This window comes from Schistocerca serialis, chromosome 7, assembly GCF_023864345.2.
Source record: "Schistocerca serialis cubense isolate TAMUIC-IGC-003099 chromosome 7, iqSchSeri2.2, whole genome shotgun sequence".
In the NCBI taxonomy this organism is placed as follows: Eukaryota; Metazoa; Arthropoda; class Insecta; order Orthoptera; family Acrididae; genus Schistocerca; species Schistocerca serialis.
This window is the reverse complement of record NC_064644.1, coordinates 100,128,817-100,147,015: the sequence shown is the minus strand read 5'-3', so window position 1 is coordinate 100,147,015 and position 18,199 is coordinate 100,128,817. Positions and strand designations below refer to the sequence as shown.

Sequence of the window (18,199 nt, the reverse complement as noted above, 5' to 3'; positions counted from 1 at the left end):
AGTTTGTGTCATGTTTGGTCTCTACTGCAGATAGAAAAGTGTTACTGGTTTACACAAACATTTAATCAATTTGGTAGCCCCAAGTCTAGAATGTTTTGAGGCGCAGTACTCGATACTTGCTTGATGAGCTTTAGTGGACACATTGGTGAAATTTTGAGAATAATAAGCTTCCTAATACTGCATTTGTTTTTACTCTAATTGCAAGTTAGTGCAAAATCTAGAAAATATTCAAATGATTCAGTGCCAGAGTTGATGTAAAAGATATTAGAAACTCAAAACTGTAAAGAGAGGGACATCTGATGCACTATGGCTGTTCAGGCTTGCAAGGCTGTTTCGTTTCCATAGGACTATAGTGGCTCCTATTGACACCCATGGAAATGTTGATGAAACACCTTTGGACACGCATTGAGTTAAACCATCCGAAACAAGCAGTGACAGAAATTTGGACCTTAAAGTGCCAACAGAGCACAAATCAGTAACCAAAAGGTGTTAATGAAAGAAGAAGAGAGTTTTGAAAGCTGTCACGTTGTGCAGGCTTTGTACAGTTTTACAGGAACTCGGAAGTGTGCAAAACAGATCAAAAATTGAACTCTACTCATACAGGATCCCTAAAATCGAACTCCAATAATGTGGACTGTGAAGTCACATCATGCTATGTTAACTTAACATTGATCAAATTCTCTGTCGGTGCTCTACAGAATGTGTCAGCAGTATAAAAAACTGTGGCAAATCCTCCAACGCCTCATCAGAACCTTCATTTCTTTGGGAGCTAGTCAGATAGTTGAAGAATGGCAAGGGTAAAGTTGCGGAACATAGAGCAAGTGTGTCCCATTTGGATATCAGGCTACAGTGCTTCAGATTGCATCTGCCCAGGACAGTTGTTCCCAACATTTCTGAGACCATTACCCCTGAGAGCAATCAGATGTTATCAGGTATCCCCCCCCCCCCCCCCCCCCTCCCTCCCTGTTCCGAGCACCATCACCAACATTAGCTGTAACTAAACTTTAAAATGAGAACTAATTTTTCTTCCAACACTTTTAATGTTAAAATGATGAAAGATAAATTGTATTTACTTTTTGTAATTATTTTATTAAACTGGGAACTAATGAGTCCATGAAACAATTGGTTACTGCTAATTTCTAATAACCTTTTCTATATTTGGTCTGGTCTCAGTGAGTGCACATCATAAGTCTTGCTTAAAGCCCATTCACTTTCTTGTTTATGTTTTCATTGCAATCATAGTCAGTAATGTACTTTCTCATCTATAAATCTTGAATGTCACATTTCTTTTCCATGTGCTATATTCAAGTAGTGTGTATGTGTTTTAGACTTAATGGTAAAGCAGTTTGAGGAATGTTGTATAAGTGTTATCTACAACTCCTCCTCAGAAAAGAAAGCTAACTATCCACACTGCCACACTTGTTACATAACATTCTTCCTTCGCACCACTGTGCTGTCAGTCAGATCGTTTATCTGTTTTGAAGTGAATCCTGAATTAATTTCTGGATCATTCCAGGAACTACCCGTGCTTGGACAAGAAATTGTCGTGATACATTTAGCATTTGGTAATTGTCTCACTTTTATTGTCATAGAAGCACAGTACAAAGCAAAGGCATACATTTATGGGATGTATATTTGAAAAAGATTTTGTTCATATATTTGTTTTATGAAATGTTACCTCCACTGCACTGCATTATGCATTAATGATAGTATTTGAAAAGAAGTAATTGTTGGTCTTATGTAATCAAAATTGTATTAAAAGATTTATGATAATAATAATGATTTTTTTAAAAATATAGCTTGTGATTGAGACACAATCAAATCATTTTGATTTCCACCCTCTACTCATTTTAACCCATGGGGGTAATTACTCGCAGGTTGGGAGCCACTGGTCTAGTAGATCCCCATACTTTGCGGAACTGCACAGCACTTTCAGTCTTAGCCAAGGTGTTGTGACATGAAAAGACATAATGGATATGCAAAATAAGAGAAAATCATGCAATCGGAGACAGGTGGCATCAGCAATGTGAAAAACTTAACAATCAGTAAATTTCAAATGGCAGGAAACACATATACAGGGTGTATACGACCTGGGACAACTGGGAGATCCGGGAAAAACCCGGAAATTTTTTTTTCTGGGAGAAAACCGGGAAAAACCCGGGAATTTTTTAGAATTCCGGGAATTTTTGATTGTTTTTGTTTTCAGTTAAATTTTTGTAATTTTGACTGCTAAGAACCGATACTCTAACAAAGGATATCACTGTATCCCGCAAATGCAGAATAATATTGCAGCAATAAAACATGAACAGGAGAAAAAACGAAAATAAAACTTAAATTGCAAAGGAAATGCACCCTATACGGCAACAAAATACAGTGCTCATACTAGCATCTGCCAGCAGCAAAATGTGTCAAATGCTTTAGGAAGACTATGCAATGCTTCATAACAACCAATTGCCTCCAATGAGCACAACTGTTTACTTTAGATTCGTTTTAGCAGTTACAAGCGGGATCATGCGCATGGCCAGTCTCAACTGGTACCTTCTTCCTCTTCTGGCTACAGAAATGTGGTTGTTTGGCAATGTAAGCAGTCGCAGCAAGCATCTAGACGCTACCAGGAAAAATTTTACTGGAGTGCCCAAGCTGTCAGATTCATGCATGCGCAGCAAACCCAGATCTAGGAGGGAGGGGGAAAGGGGGGGGGGGAACAAATTCATATTCTCGAGGGGAAAAAACCTTTTGTTTCACAAAGCGACTAACATCCAGTGCATGTTAGTCTATCGATTATTCTTGTGACTTTGAAACCCATCCCTGTCGGTTTTTGAACATTTTTGAACACATTCTAAGTTGATTTCTGAATGAATCGTAAGTTGATTTGTAAATACGTGCATAGTGTACATGGGGTCTCTGTCAGGGGAACCCTCGTCACATGTAGAAACAAACTTTCATACAGACAAAAGGGGCCAAACGAGCTGAGCGGAGTAAGTCCAAATGGATGAATGCCAACCACTGTCTGATTGTATGGTTGATTGGGTTTGTGAATGATGAGTTTTGTTATAATTACTAGCGAAATCCATAAATTCAGACTACAGGAGTGGAAATAAACGAATAACAGGTAAGAAAGATTATGCATTACCTTCTCGGTGTATCCAAGAAAATGAAATTTTGACAGAAGATTTTTGGCCAGATCGCTATACTAGTAAGGGCCAGTTGTACAATCCTCAGCTAGCAGTCGCTTTAAGTTCTATTCAGGAAGAAGCGCGGAAAACGCATTGTACGAACATTTAACAATGCCTAACAGGAGAATAATTGCGGGATAACTAAACCGGTGATCCTGGAAGAGTTAGTGAAGTTAACCTGCGAATAAGCTTTGACATTGGCAGGAATAGTTACAGAATTAGTGATAACAAGACTGTTTGTGAGAAGGAGGAAGGAGAAGAAACGGGGAAACACACAAATTATGGAACAATATGGCGATTCCAAGTTTGTATAAAAATTTCATACTACTACTTTTCGATCTCGTGCTTGAGAAAATAGAGCATGTGAATGAAGTGTGAAACTATTTCCTAACATAAAGCTTTTTGCTTGTAGTAGGCCTAACAGGCATTTGATATTGATACTTTGTGAATTATATTCTGTCGTTACAAAAAAGACCGTTTGTGCTAAAACAGTCTCGTTTATTTGGTGTGTGTTGCAATTGTTGCAGTATTAGAAAGGCCTATTATGGTTTATCTAGCAGACAGTGACAAAATAGACGTAATCGGATCGGGAAACCACACCAGTCTTGGGTCCTATTTGTATTAACAGCTTTTTCAGTATTAGACAACGACATTGCGACTTTTCATGTAGCAAAACATTTGACGAACTTTGAGCAGGTAATATACTCTTTCGCAGAAAGGAAAGCATGCCATGTAAAGCTGTAGCAAGATTAGAGAGAAAAAAATTCTACGAGCTAAGGATTGAAGCAATGTGTACTGTCTTGCTTGTCTCATGTCTTTACTGGGTTTATGTATCCTATATTTAATTTTATGTCACACAAAGCAGCAAGTTGTTAGCTGATACGGAATAAAGAGTGCAAATTTTCTGAAGAGGATGTCAAACCGGCCGACTGTAAGCAGGAGAGGCACCACAGGACATTTTAATTTCCACTGTCCTGAGTATGGTTTGATGGCATCCATTACAAAACATACACATTTCAATTCCACAGAGTGAAATACAGTGACGTGCGATAGGAGAACGCTGTGTGAAGAGGTGTGGCACTGCACTTTGGCACACGTATGACCAAATAACATGTCTTACATTTCCTCGAACACATATGTTTCATGCATCAGACTCTTCAGAAATATGTGTGCTACAAAAATGATCATACTTTTGAAAACTCGATTTTTTTTAAAATTTTTGACATCTTGTCTCAAACGCTCGAGGAAGTGGTGGGGTATTGCTCCGATTCGGAAATATCGTAGATCGGGGGCTGATGCTCAGAGCAGTTTGAGTTACAGTGGGGAAGTAGGTAGTCTTCACGTGACCCGTGTTTACATTTAGTGATTTTGCTGTTTCCTCTTCGTTTACTGCTCTCACATCAAATGAAAACAAAACATATTTCTCTGGATGGGAACTGTCAAGTGAATTAAAATACATTCACATAATTATGGAAGGCTAAAATGTGTTATTAGTTGCAGATTTTGTTACTTCCACCTTTCTGTCAGCTAGGCATTAATTACCTTGCAGAACAGTGAAGTTATTTTTGTCGGTTTGCTAAAGTAATTTTCTTCTATTAATCTTTTCCGCTGAGGCAGACAATGTATTTGAAAGGAAGTGTTTAATTCCACACACTGTTCGCTGCATTTCAAGTGCACGTTTTCAACTTCTAGCACATATGGCATTATGCCATGATAAAGAACCAAACATGAGATAACACAGTACTGGTACTCCAAGAAAATTTACATCCCAAAAATCGCACTGAAAGGCTTATTTCACTGGGAATCTGGGCATAGGAATGTGCACTTTAAATGTGCACATTTTAGTGTGGGTCACGAAATTCTGATGCTCTTGGAGTATCCTCTGATGTCTTATTTCTTTTATGACATAATGTAAGATCTTTTAATGTTTTACACGTACGAACATACGGGCTCCCTACGACACCATAGCTGCGCAAGTGCGGTGATGCTTGCTATCTGGCACTCTGTGGCAACTGCATAAACGAACCTATTTCTAACAGGTCACGGGAAAATATCTTGAATGGTGGTTTGAAAAGCGTTACCATCATAGTAAATTTTCTTTTACGCAAGTTGAACTCTGTGCGAGAATGTTCGATGAATTTCTCATTTAAAAATCAACTCTTTTATGACGAGCCATTTAGATGAATTTCGAGCCCAGAAGATCAGACATTTATGTCGTTATTAAAAATTTTACTGGCACATTTGTGTCATATATCTTAAATTTCAATATGCCCATAAAAGACCAACATTATATATGAAAGCTTAGCTTCTCTTGCAGCGTATTAATCTTGTAGACCGATATTATATGTGAAAGCTTTGCATTTCGTGTAGCAACACTGTGTATATTAATGTAAACCATTAACTTTTTCTGTTTGTGTGTTCACGCTGTTTAACAGTGATGTTACTACTGACTGACTACATCACGTGTCCTAAGCTCTGAATAACCGCTGTCATAGGCTGGTGAGATCACATGATATGAACTGTGACTGACTTACAAAAGCGCATCGCAATCTCGATTTCAATGCTTCGGAAAGTAACATGCGTTGTTTGGTGGAATTCGAATTTATACTTTCGTAATATGAAAATATGCATTGTACATGTTGCTGCACATCAAAGATCTTTCCGAAACATGTTTTTTTTCCTTGTGTTTAGTTTTCTAAAGCGTCGGGAAATTCTACGCCCTTGTATAAAACCATAATCATTCAAAGGACTGATAAGTTATACAGTTCTGAGAGAAAATATACTGTCAGTTAACAGGGTAAAAGTATGTTTCCACCTGGGAGAAAGTGTATTCTTAACCGGGAAATCCGGGAGAAATCCGGGAATTTTTTTTCCTTGTCCGCGTATACACCCTGATATAGCAAGCTTTGCAGTTATTTTTAATAACTGCATTTCAGAGACAGTGTTCCGGTATGTAAAAGCCACACAGTATGCATCTGTGTAGCAAAGTAGCACAAATCAGGAACATAATATTCATCTCTAATCCCTGTATTTGATGTTACGTCATCTGGAATTTTGATACATTTGTCTGATTGTAGGAGGCGGGTGAGGTGAAGAGGATGCAGGAGAGAAGTCACCTATAGTATATTTCAATTCAAAGTTGAAAACACCTTTCAATTGCAACTTCATTTTGAACTGAGAGTGAAAAACCTTCCTTGAAAATCAGTATATTGACATAGACAAAACCAAAACCTTGTGTCTAGAGCTCATGTCTTCTAGGCTGTCTGTACCAGTATTTTACAGCTCATAGATTTTTTCTTCCCAGCAGTGAAGCATTTCCCACAATTTTGTTTCCCCAGCACAGCTATTTTGCACAAGCAGCCTGCACTAATAGCAGGCATACCTGCAGAACACTGTGCCCATCCAATACAGGCTGTGGGCTGCAAACTCTGTACAGTTGCTGATTGACATTTAGATCACTTCAGTGGCCATTCTCAATTTGGCAGAAAATTTAAGATGGAGCAGACTCTGAAAATGAGCCACCCCATTGGCAAAGTGGATGCCCGACAATCAGTGGACTATTAAGTTTATCTGAATGGTGCACCTGAAGACATGTACCTTAGAGTGAAGAATGTTTGCTTGAACATTTATTACCTTAAATCTGTATGAAGGGGAGTTGGAGAGAGGACGGAGAGCCTGTAGACAGATGCAAGTTGACTATGATTGCACTGTAACATGTTATTCAAAGATTATTTTTCGAAATAAGAGACGCAGTTAATCAAGAGGGAATTATAAATGGGGACAATTTTAGGATGATCCGTATTGTTATTGGAGGCAACTCCTCAGGGTGTAGTACAGTGAAGGTGTAGCATATAGATTATATTCTATACATGAAGCACTCACATACTGTACTCTTGCAGTCACATAAGTCGCAACATGTGGAATTGTGCTGCAACTCTGTGAAGCCACAAAGAAATCTGAACAGTTGCTGTCTTGTCTACTGGTGTGGCAAATTGCATGTCTGAGTTAGTGAGGACACTGCTTCACAAAGCAGAGGGTGACAGTGAGCTTCAGTTTGACATGTATTACACTTTTAGTTGGTTACCCTCATACCAGTGCTGCACTGCATTGTGTCAAACTGCTCAAAATTACACGAAATTTCAGTACGGGAAGGATTTGTTGCTTGATCAGAAAGTAGCTAGTAATATATGAGACCATATTGTTGTAGTATTGTTTGTAATCTGGTACGTGACCGAGGTCAGTAAATGGCATTTACATAAATAATCCGAAGGGTCTCTAGTTCCCAAATTCGGGCAGTGCAACAGTTGCTGTAATGTGTTCCAGCTGAAAACACTCAGAGGTAGCAAGTCAGTGTTGAAGCTGAAGATGATTGCTGTGCTGGTTATTTGTACCCTCGGATCGCTAGTGGACATGGGTTGTGGCACGTGATAGCCCGTGCCCACCTTAAGCTGTGCTGCCTACCAGTGCATTACAGTCAGTCACTACTCTGTCATCTCAAGAGACTTGATGTATCGGTATCAGTGACAGACTCCAAAGCTATTAACCCACAGGAGGTGGTATTTGAGGAGACGCCTCAGATTGGCTGTGGCTCACTGGTGCACATTCTCGAGTTTGAACTCTACTCAGACTGCAGTTGAGCTGAGAATAATGCCCCCACAACCTTGGGTGGGATGCTGTAGCAGCAGAAGGAGAAGAGAAGCTTCGCAGACAGTGAGATCCGTCAGTAGAAAAGAGTGAGATCTATCAGTAGAAAAGGAGTTGCATGACTGCACTGTGCCAGTGAAGGTTTCTTTTTCCCGCTGTGATACTTAATCTCAGTACATAATGGCTTGAACCATATCTTATCTAAAATTTTCTAATTTCTGTAGAGCACCTTCATAATTTGAAAGTACAAGAATTAATCTAGAATTATGTAGCCCCTAAAATACCACTTATTTGACTGCCGTCACTTCTGCAGGATGTTCTGATCCCTCAGGTGCTGCGTAAGTTGCTATCATATGTTATGGGGTGAATTGCTAGTGAAAATATTGGATGGCTGTTGACATTTTATTCTGCAGAAGCGCCAGATTCACAAATAAGTATTTTGCCAAGCATCTCAATAACAGAGGTGTTAGTCTGGCTGTCCACTGTATGTGACAACAAGCAACTGCGGGAATGCGGGAACATGCGTTACAAGCGACCTGAGTCATACACCTCTAAGCAGCTGGGATTGTCCCCAGTTAGCGATTTTACGCATATGTCAGTCCGTGATCAGTGCCTGTTGGCAGTTGATCAAAATAATACACTGAATCAGCTCAGTGGTTGCTTTGGACGTGAGTTATTTTTTGTGCAGTTCATACTGGACAAGGTTTCGGATGCAGACTAGTAAAAGAAATGGTATGCGTTGGATGAACTAGTTCAAAGGAAATCCATGGGAATTCAATGACCTTCATGTTGATTTGGAGAGTGTCTCCAGAAGTACTTTGATTATTACTTTATGTGTCCACAGCACATGCACACGCTAAACCCAACTGTGACCCAACTATGTGTTGGAGGCCCCTAGTTGGCTCAATATGTAGTTTGGGGGCATTTCTGCACATGAATGATCTGATTACTATTCTGTATAAAGTCAGTAAGAGTGATCCCGTAATAGTGATATCTTCGGATGCCTCAGTTGTAGCCATCATTTTGTGTCCAGTAACTAATCTTCAAGGTGTTTAAACAATTTTTTGGTAATCAAATCAACTCCATCAAAGTTAATTTTCAGTTAATCTACTTTAATTTTTATTGTTTACAGTGATGATAGCTTAGAGGTAGTAAGTTCCATAATTACCACAAAATAACAGGTCTGTTGAAAAAATTCTCGAACTTTGTCCACAAAATTGTTATATACTTACCTTTTACTTATTGTGTGTGGTCTCCTTCGAAATACTCTCCGCCACAGTTGATACACTGCTTCCGACGCCATTTTCAGTTCCGGATGCCCTCTTAGTATGCCTCTTGCTGGATCGTGTGATGAGCCATCTGCGAATTTTATTTCATCTAGTCTGTTGTTGCAAATCTTCAAGCTTTCTGCAGGGTTTTCAACTTCGGAAATAAAAAAAGTTCTGCAGGAGTCAGGTCTGGAGGGTATGGAGGATGAGACGGCACAATGATATCAGTTTTTGTGCGGTAGTCATGCATCAACAGGGATGAATATATGGCTGCGTTATCATGATGCAGGAGCCATGAATTGTCTTGGCATATTTCAGGACATTTCCTTCTCACATATTCTTGCAGGTGTCGCAACATGCCCTGATAGTACCATTGATTAACAATTTGTCCCTGTGGCACGAATTCATGATGAACTAATCCTTCAAAGTCAAAGAAAAATATCAGCATGGTTTTGACATTTGATCGGATCTGACAAGCTATTTTTGGTGTTGCAGAACTTTTCCTGATGCATTGTGAACATTGAACCTTAATCTCAACATTATAACCGTAAAACCACATCTCATCACCAGTTCTGATTCTCTTAAGGAACATCTCGTTCTCATTTGCACGATTCAAAAGCTATTCACAGATTGTGAGGCGATAGTCTTCCTGGTCTTGACTCATGAGCCTTGGGATGAACTTGGTGGCAACACAATGCATTCCAAGATGCTGTGTCAGGATTTTGTGACATGATCCAATTGAAATGTTACATTCTTCTACAATCTCTTGCATAGTCAGTCTTCGATTGGCATGCACAATTTGATGTTCCTGACATGAGCATTGTCAGTAGACGTCGAAGGGCATCCTAAATGCGGGTCATCTTTAACTTCAGTCTAGCCATTTTTAAACTGTGGGAACCATTCATAAAACTGAGTATGGATTAAGCACTCATCACCATAGGTGTCCTTCATCATTTGGTATGTCTCTGTAAAAGTTTTCTTGAGTATCACATAAAATGTAATGCACATGCATTGCTTGTCTAACTCTGCCATCTTGAAATTCGCAAACTGTGCAAGGCCATGTCCTACGTGAGCGACAGAAGTGAGTGACAGCGAGCGACTTCTGGATACACGACACTCCAGCGACAATCAGCACCGTTGGGCGGAAAGCTTGGGTGTCCTGCATGCGAGTGACCATGTCGTGCTACAAGATGGCTGTTTAGGGCCAACCAGCTGTTTCTATAAAACGGCATCCCTAACCTGTAGAATACTGTAGCTGAAGAGTAAGGCTACAGAATTAGGTTTACTTAAGAAAATAAAGCAAAAAGGAATGCTGTGCATGAAATTTACAAAGGGAGGAGCTCCATGGAGAATTTCATAAATATCATCAACTACGAAGATCACCGGACAAATTCTTCGAATACACGTGAATGACCAGAGGAGCATTCGACTATCTCATCAATAAATTAAATACAAATGTTTTTTACATGATCAAGAACTTTTAACAGCCAACAAATGCGGAGGAATGACTACTACATGACTGACTATGCTAAATATGAACATAAGTACACAGATTGGTACCATTAAGCCAAAGCTAGCTGTGGTGTAGGGGTAACGCACACACCTCATGATTACGTGTTGGGAAGAGGTCGTGGGTTCAATTCCGGGATTTTCTTATATTTTTACTGACTCTGTTACAATCTGTATACTAAGTTTTATGTATACTGTTTACACTGCATCCCTATGTATATTTTTAAGGTCTTGCCAAACAACTTGATCTTCACACCTATCCCAGTATATCACACACATTTTATTCCTAATAAAGTAAATGAACTATGAAACTTTACAGGTATTTGATGTTGTGAACATAATTCATCAGTAGTCAATGTTAAGGCCAAGCATTTCAATTACTGTATTTATTGATGAGATAGTCAAATGCTCCTCTGCTCATTCATGTGTATTCTGTGAAAGTAAAGCTTACAAAATTTTTGAAAAAAAGTCAAAAATTTTGTGTCATGATTTGTCTAAAAGTGTTGTTGTTGTTGTGGTCTTCAGTCCTGAGACTGGTTTGATGCAGCTCTCCATGCTACTCTATCCTGTGCAAGCTTCTTCATCTCCCAGTACCTACTGCAACCTACATCCTTCTGAATCTGCTTAGTGTATTCATCTCTTGGTCTCCCTCTACGATTTTTGCCCTCCACGCTGCCCTCCAATACTAAATTGGTGATCCCTTGATGCCTCAGAACATGTCCTACCAACCGATCCCTTCTTCTGGTCAAGTTGTGCCACAAACTTCTCTTCTCCCCAATCCTATTCAATACTTCCTCATTAGTTATGTGATCTACCCATCTAATCTTCAGCATTCTTCTGTAGCACCACATCTCGAAAGCTTCTATTCTCTTCTTGTCCAAATTATTTATCGTCCATGTTTCACTTCCATACATGGCTACACTCCATATAAATACTTTCAGAAATGACTTCCTGACACTTAAATCTATACTCGATGTTAACAAATTTCTCTTCTTCAGAAACACTTTCCTTGCCATTGCCAGTCTACACTTTATATCCTCTCTACTTCGACCATCGTCAGTTATTTTGCTCCCCAAATAGCAAAACTCCTTTACTACTTTAAGTGTCTCATTTCCTAATCTAATCCCCTCAGCATCACCCGACTTAATTCGACTACATTCCATTGTCCTCGTTTTGCTTTTGTTGATGTTCATGTTATATCCTCCTTTCAAGACACTGTCCATTCCATTCAACTGCTCTTCCAAGTCCTTTGCTGTCTCTGACAGAATTACAATGTCATCGGCGAACCTCAAAGTTTTTATTTCTTCTCCCTGGATTTTAATACCTACTCCGAATTTTTCTTTTGTTTCCTTCACTGCTTGCTCAATATACAGATTGAATAACATCGGGGATAGGCTACAACCCTGTCTCACTCCCTTCCCAACCACTGCTTCCCTTTCATGCCCTTCGACTCTTATAACTGCCATCTGGTTTCTGTACAAATTGTAAATAGCCTTTCGCTCCCTGTATTTTACCCCTGCCACCTTTAGAATTTGAAAGAGAGTATTCCAGTCAACATTGTCAAAAGCTTTCTCTAAGTCTACAAATGCTAGAAACATAGGTTTGCCTTTCCTTAATCTTTCTTCTAAGATAAGTCGTAAGGTCAGTATTGCCTCACGTGTTCCAATGTTTCTACGGAATCCAAACTGATCTTCCCCGAGGTTGGCTTCAACTAGTTTTTCCATTCGTCTGTAAAGAATTCGTGTTAGTATTCTGCAGCTGTGACTTATTAAACTGATAGTTCGGTAATTTTCACATCTGTCAACACCTGCTTTCTTTGGGATTGGAATTATTATATTCTTCTTGAAGTCTGTGGGTATTTTGCCTGCCTCATACATCTTGCTCACCAGATGGTAGAGTTTTGTCATGACTGGCTCTCCCAAGGCCATCAATAGTTCTAATGGAATGTTGTTACTCCCGGGGCCATGTTTCGACTCAGGTCTTTCAGTGCTCTGTCAAACTCTTCACACAGTATCTTATCTCCCATTTCATCTTCATCTACATCCTCTTCCATTTCCATAATATTGTCCTCAAGTACATCGCCCTTGTATAAACCCTCTATATACTCCTTCCACCTTTCTGCCTTCCCTTCTTTGCTTAGAACTGGGTTTCCATCAAAGCTCTTTATTCATGCTAGTGGTTCTCCTTTCTCCAAAGGTCTCTTTAATTTTCCTGTAGGCAGTATCTATCTTACCCCTAGTGAGAGAAGCCTCTACATCCTTACATTTGTCCTCTAGCCATCCCTGCTTAGCCATTTTGCACTTCCTGTCGATCTCATTTTTGAGACGTTTGTATTCCTTTTTGCCTGCTTCATTTACTGCATTTTTATATTTTCTCCTTTCAACAATTAAATTCAATATTTCTTCTGTTACCCAAGGATTTCTATTAGCCCTCGTCTTTTTACCTACTTGATCCTCTGCTGCCTTCACTACTTCATCCCTCAGAGCTACCCATTCTTCTTCTACTGTATTTCTTTCCCCCATTCCTGTCAATTGTTCCCTTATGCTCTCCCTGAAACTCTCTACATCCTCTGGTTCTTTCAATTTATCCAGGTCCCATCTCCTTAAATTCCCGCCTTTTTGCAGTTTCTTCAGTTTCAATCTGCAGTTCATAACCAATAGATTCTGGTTAGAATCCACATCTGCCCCTGGAAATGTCTTACAATTTAAAAGCTGGTTCCTAAATCTCTGTCTTACCATTATGTAATCTATCTGATACCTTTTAGTATCTCCAGGATTCTTCCAGGTATACAACCTTCTTTCATGATTCTTGAACCAAGTGTTAGCTATGATTAAGTTATGCTCTGTGCAAAATTCTACAAGGCGGCTTCCTCGTTCATTTCTTCCCCCCAATCCGTATTCACCTACTATGTTTCCTTCTCTCCCTTTTCCTACTGACGAATTCCAGTCACCCATGACTATTAAATTTTCGTCTCCCTTCACTACCTGAATAATTTCTTTTATCTCGTCATACATTTCATCAATTTCTTCATCATCTGCAGAGCTAGTTGGCATATAAACTTGTACTACTGTAGTAGGCATGGGCTTTGTGTCTATCTTGGCCACAATAATGCGTTCACTATGCTGTTTGTAGTAGCTAACCCGCACTCCTATTTTTTTATTCATTATTACACCTACTCCTGCATTACCCCTATTTGATTTTGTATTTATAACCCTGTAATCACCTGACCAAAAGTCTTGTTCCTCCCGCCACCGAACTTCACTAATTCCCACTATATCTAACTTTAACCTATCCATTTCCCTTTTTAAATTTTCTAACCTACCTGCCCGATTAAGGGATCTGACATTCCACGCTCCGATCCGTAGAATGCCAGCTTTCTTTCTCCTGATAACGACGTCCTCCTGAGTAGTCCCCGCCCGGAGATCCGAATGGGGGACTATTTTACCTCTGAAATATTTTACCCAAGAGGACGCCATCATCATTTAATCATACAGTAAAGCCGCATGTCCTCGGGAAAAATTACGTCTGTAGTTTCCCCTTGCTTTCAGCCGTTCGCAGTACCAGCACAGCAAGGCCGTTTTGGTTAATGTTACAAGGCCAGATCAGTCAGTCATCCAGACTGTTGCCCCTGCAACTACTGAAAAGGCTGCTGCCCCTCTTTAGGAACCACATGTTTGTCTGGCCTCTCAACAGATACCCCTCCGTTGTGGTTGCACCTACGGTACGGCCATCTGTATCGATGAGGCACGCAAGCCTCCCCACCAACGGCAAGGTCCATGGTTCATGGGGGGAGGAAAAATAAAAAAAAATACATTAGTAGTTCCTTTAATAACGATTTATTTTCAAAAAAACTTTCACCCTCTATTTTACCCCCTTTTGTGGTTGAACTTCAAAAAATGCTGAAACACGTACTTTTGTATTGCTGACTGAGGAATCAGATATCAGTTTTCGTGAGCCTAGCTTCAGAATTGTCCTAATAGCAAAATATTTTCATAAAGCCTTGCATCCCATATTTCACTCCCAGAGGAGTGAAATTTCGAACAGTCCCTTCTTAAACGCTGCCTACAATATGAGATCCACACTCGTTTCAGTTTTCTGTCATTAGTGGACTGGACTGGCCGATGTTGAGTTAGTGAATAAGTGTGGCACTACTTCACCCCCTTGGGGATTGAATTTCCAAGAACACTGAAACATATAACTTTTATTTTCGAAACCGAGAAGCCAAACACTAATTTTCAAAGATTTAGCTTTAAAAATGCTTTCACAATGAAACAGTTTCGTAAAACATTTTATCCCCGTAGGGGTTGAATTTCCAAAAACACTGAAATGCATAACTTTTTATTTGTAACCAGGAAGTCAAGTACCAATTTTCTCTCTCATTATTTCACACCCATAGGGATTAAATTTTCAAAAATGGTGAAATACATATTTCTTTATTTTTGACTGAGAAATGAAATACCAATTTTCGTAGGTCTAGATTCAAAATTGCCTTAATAGTGACATATTTTTTGAGAAACCTTTCGTCTCCTATTTCACCCCTGTAGGGGTGGAACTTCAAAATATAAACAGCATAAAATCAACACTTCTCCAAATTTCTAGTTTCTATCCATAGCGGTTTGGGCTGCGCAATGATGACTCAGCGAGAAAGTCAATCAGTTGGGACATTGCCTTTTATATGTAGAGATGAAATGACTAAGGGATTGGTGAGCAAGTGGGTGAGATAATTCAACTCATGATCCTCCAAAAAACAAAAACTGAAAACAAAGTTGTCAGCATAAAAAACTCAAGTGCACTGTTCTGGGACAGACAGGGCATTCAGCTTGTTGAGTTCCTTCCCAGAGGTAAAACTGTCGTGATGGTATGTTACTGTGAAACAGTGAGAAAACTTCGATGTGCAATTCAAAACACAGGTGTGGAATGCTCAGCCAAGGTATTGTGTTGCTTCATGACAGTGCATGCTCCATTCTGCTGGTGTCACTCAGTACCTTATTCAGCACTTCGGTTGGAAGCTGTTTGATCACCCACCATACAAATCCAATCTTGCACCTTCAGACTACCATTTGACTTGAATTTGAAGCATTACGTTGGAGGTAGGTGCTTTGACAGCACGACAGCACAGAAAAATGGTGTTCAGCAGTGTCTGTCTTCATTGGGTGCTTCTTTCTATGAAGAGGGCCTAGAAAAGTTTGTTTCCCATTATGATTAATGTCTGAACAATGGTGCAGGCAACCATGTAGAAAAATAGTTTAAGATATGCTTTTAATTGTAAAAAAAAAAAAAAAAAAAAAAAAAAAAGAGAGAGAGAGAGAGAGAGAGAGAGAGAAAAATATTGTTTGAAAAATTGGTTTCATGAATTTGTACATAGAGGGTGGTTTGAAAAGTTCTCGGAATCACGACAAGAGGTCAACGCTAGCACAACGAGTTATTCGCGTGATATTCATTGGGCTGTTGCCTGTAAACATGTGCCACATCAGTGCTCTTGGAAGAGAACAGTGGCGGTGACGTGGCTCTGTTGTTGTTCCTGAGTAGTGATTTACGAAGATGGAAAAAATCTAGATTTGAGCAGAGATTAAGTACTTTGTAAAGAAAGGTATGAAAGCAAAGGACATCAATTTCCAGAATACACTGGGGGACTCTGCTCCTTCATATTCAACTGTTGGCAAGTGGACAAATGAATTTAAATTTGGTCAGGAGAGCTTTGATGATCATCCACACAATGGTCGGCCAAGATATGTCGCTACTCCAGAAATCATTGCAAAAGTGCATAAAATGGTCATGGAGGATCACTTACTGAAAGTGTGTGAAAATGCTCACACTTGCCATATGTCATCTGAAAGGGTATATTACATTTTAATTGAAGAGTTAGAAATGAAACAGTTACAAGTAAAGGATAGAGACCTACTCGCCACATAGAGGATGTATCAGGCCACACGTAGGCACCTGGACACAGTTGCCATATTTGTTTATGTATTTTCTTGTGTGAGTGTATAACTACTTCTTAAGGACTTTTTCCAAGAGTTTAAATATTTCAGCATTCTGTTTCTTTGTGCTTATATGCTACTCAAAGCCTCCTCTGTGTGAGAAGTAGCAATCTATCCTTCACCTATTGTTTTTCTATCCTGGCCGTTCCAAAGCTGTTACATATTCAGTTAACACTCAAAAGTCTGGAATTGTTGGCATTATTTTCACACATTTAGTGATGAAGCTGTTTTGTGTAATTATTGACTGTCTGTTCTTAAAATAGTGTTAATATCAGGTTCTAATAAACTGGTCAGTACTTAACCTTTGGGAGGGAAGGATAAACAGAGATCTTTCTCTGTCCTCATATTCGTAACTGGCGGGTGTGTCTCATCCTGGGGTCTGAGCGACCTACCCATCCTTCCTCAATACATTCCTCTCTCTCCCATGAAGGACTTGGTAATTCCGAGAGCTATGTAGTGGTTCCCTTTTACTGTAATTTTTATCTTATTTGGAGTTCTATATGTTTCGCCTCCTTAAGATAAGTATTGGCCAGCAATTCTGACTCATAATTGGTTAATTTTCTAGATGATGTTATCCTGTTTCCTTCCCAGCCACAACCACCCTTTATGTGATTTGTTATTTGACCTTGTGGGTAATATACACATCAACTGTTTCTACTACAAATTTGTCAATGGATTGGAAGTCGAAAATCGGCAGATTTTTTGTGCTCCTCTGAAATTGCAGTGTTACTTCATTAGCAGCTACATCATCTATAGTTGCTGATAAGTTATTAAAATATGTCTTTCTGGATAAGAACACCTTTCTAGACCAAACTACGTGACTTTAACCATTTGTGTAGTTTATACTTATTTCTGCTATTCCTTCAATCTACTGCACAACGATGTTTTCTTTGATGTAGCTAGTATCAGGCTCTATTTTCTGTAGTGGAATTTCAGATGTACACATTTATCCCACAGTTCTAGCAAAGCCACAGACATTTTTCTGATTCTGTGTTTATAATATTTCACTAACATAATAGAGTGTGAAATATGATAAACATAGAATTAGAAAAATTGTTGTGACTTTGCTACAACTCTGGGATAAACGTGTGGATCTGAAATTCTATCACAAGTACACATTTTTAAATACAGAAAATACTTTAAAAAGGCAGCATTTTAAGATTCAAAATTCTGTAATTATTACAATAACAGTAAATTTGGATAAAGCCATTTCTTGAATTACACAAATTTTAGAGAAGACAAGATGTTCCTTATAAAGAAGGAACACGAGGGCTTTCAAAAGTATGTCATACCTAAAACTGATAGTAATTGGTGGAGAAGGATTTCCATGTGCATATGGTTTTCCTGACTCATAATTTTGTGAAAAATATTACTTTAAAGAAAATGTCTCATTGTGAAATTTGTGTTCAATTATTATCAGCCACAAGTAACTTATATTCTGAATAATAAACTTTAGAAAAATGCAGCCCACATGTTGTCAAGGTTGTTTCGTCTATGCTGCAGAAGTTTTGCTGGGAAGCCCTTACACATCCCCCTTTCAGTCTCTATTTTCCCCCATGCAATTTCATATTTTTGGTCATATTGACCATAAATTTGTTCTGGACGAAGAGATTCTGTAGAT

At 39.1% G+C, this 18,199-nt stretch overlaps 1 protein-coding gene across 2 annotated transcripts in view; it reads left to right on the top strand.

The window, feature by feature from the left end:
* LOC126412785 (pyruvate dehydrogenase protein X component, mitochondrial-like) overlaps positions 1-18,199 on the top strand; it is a 140,608-nt gene that overhangs the window by 49,374 nt on the left and 73,035 nt on the right. The window lies entirely within an intron of this gene.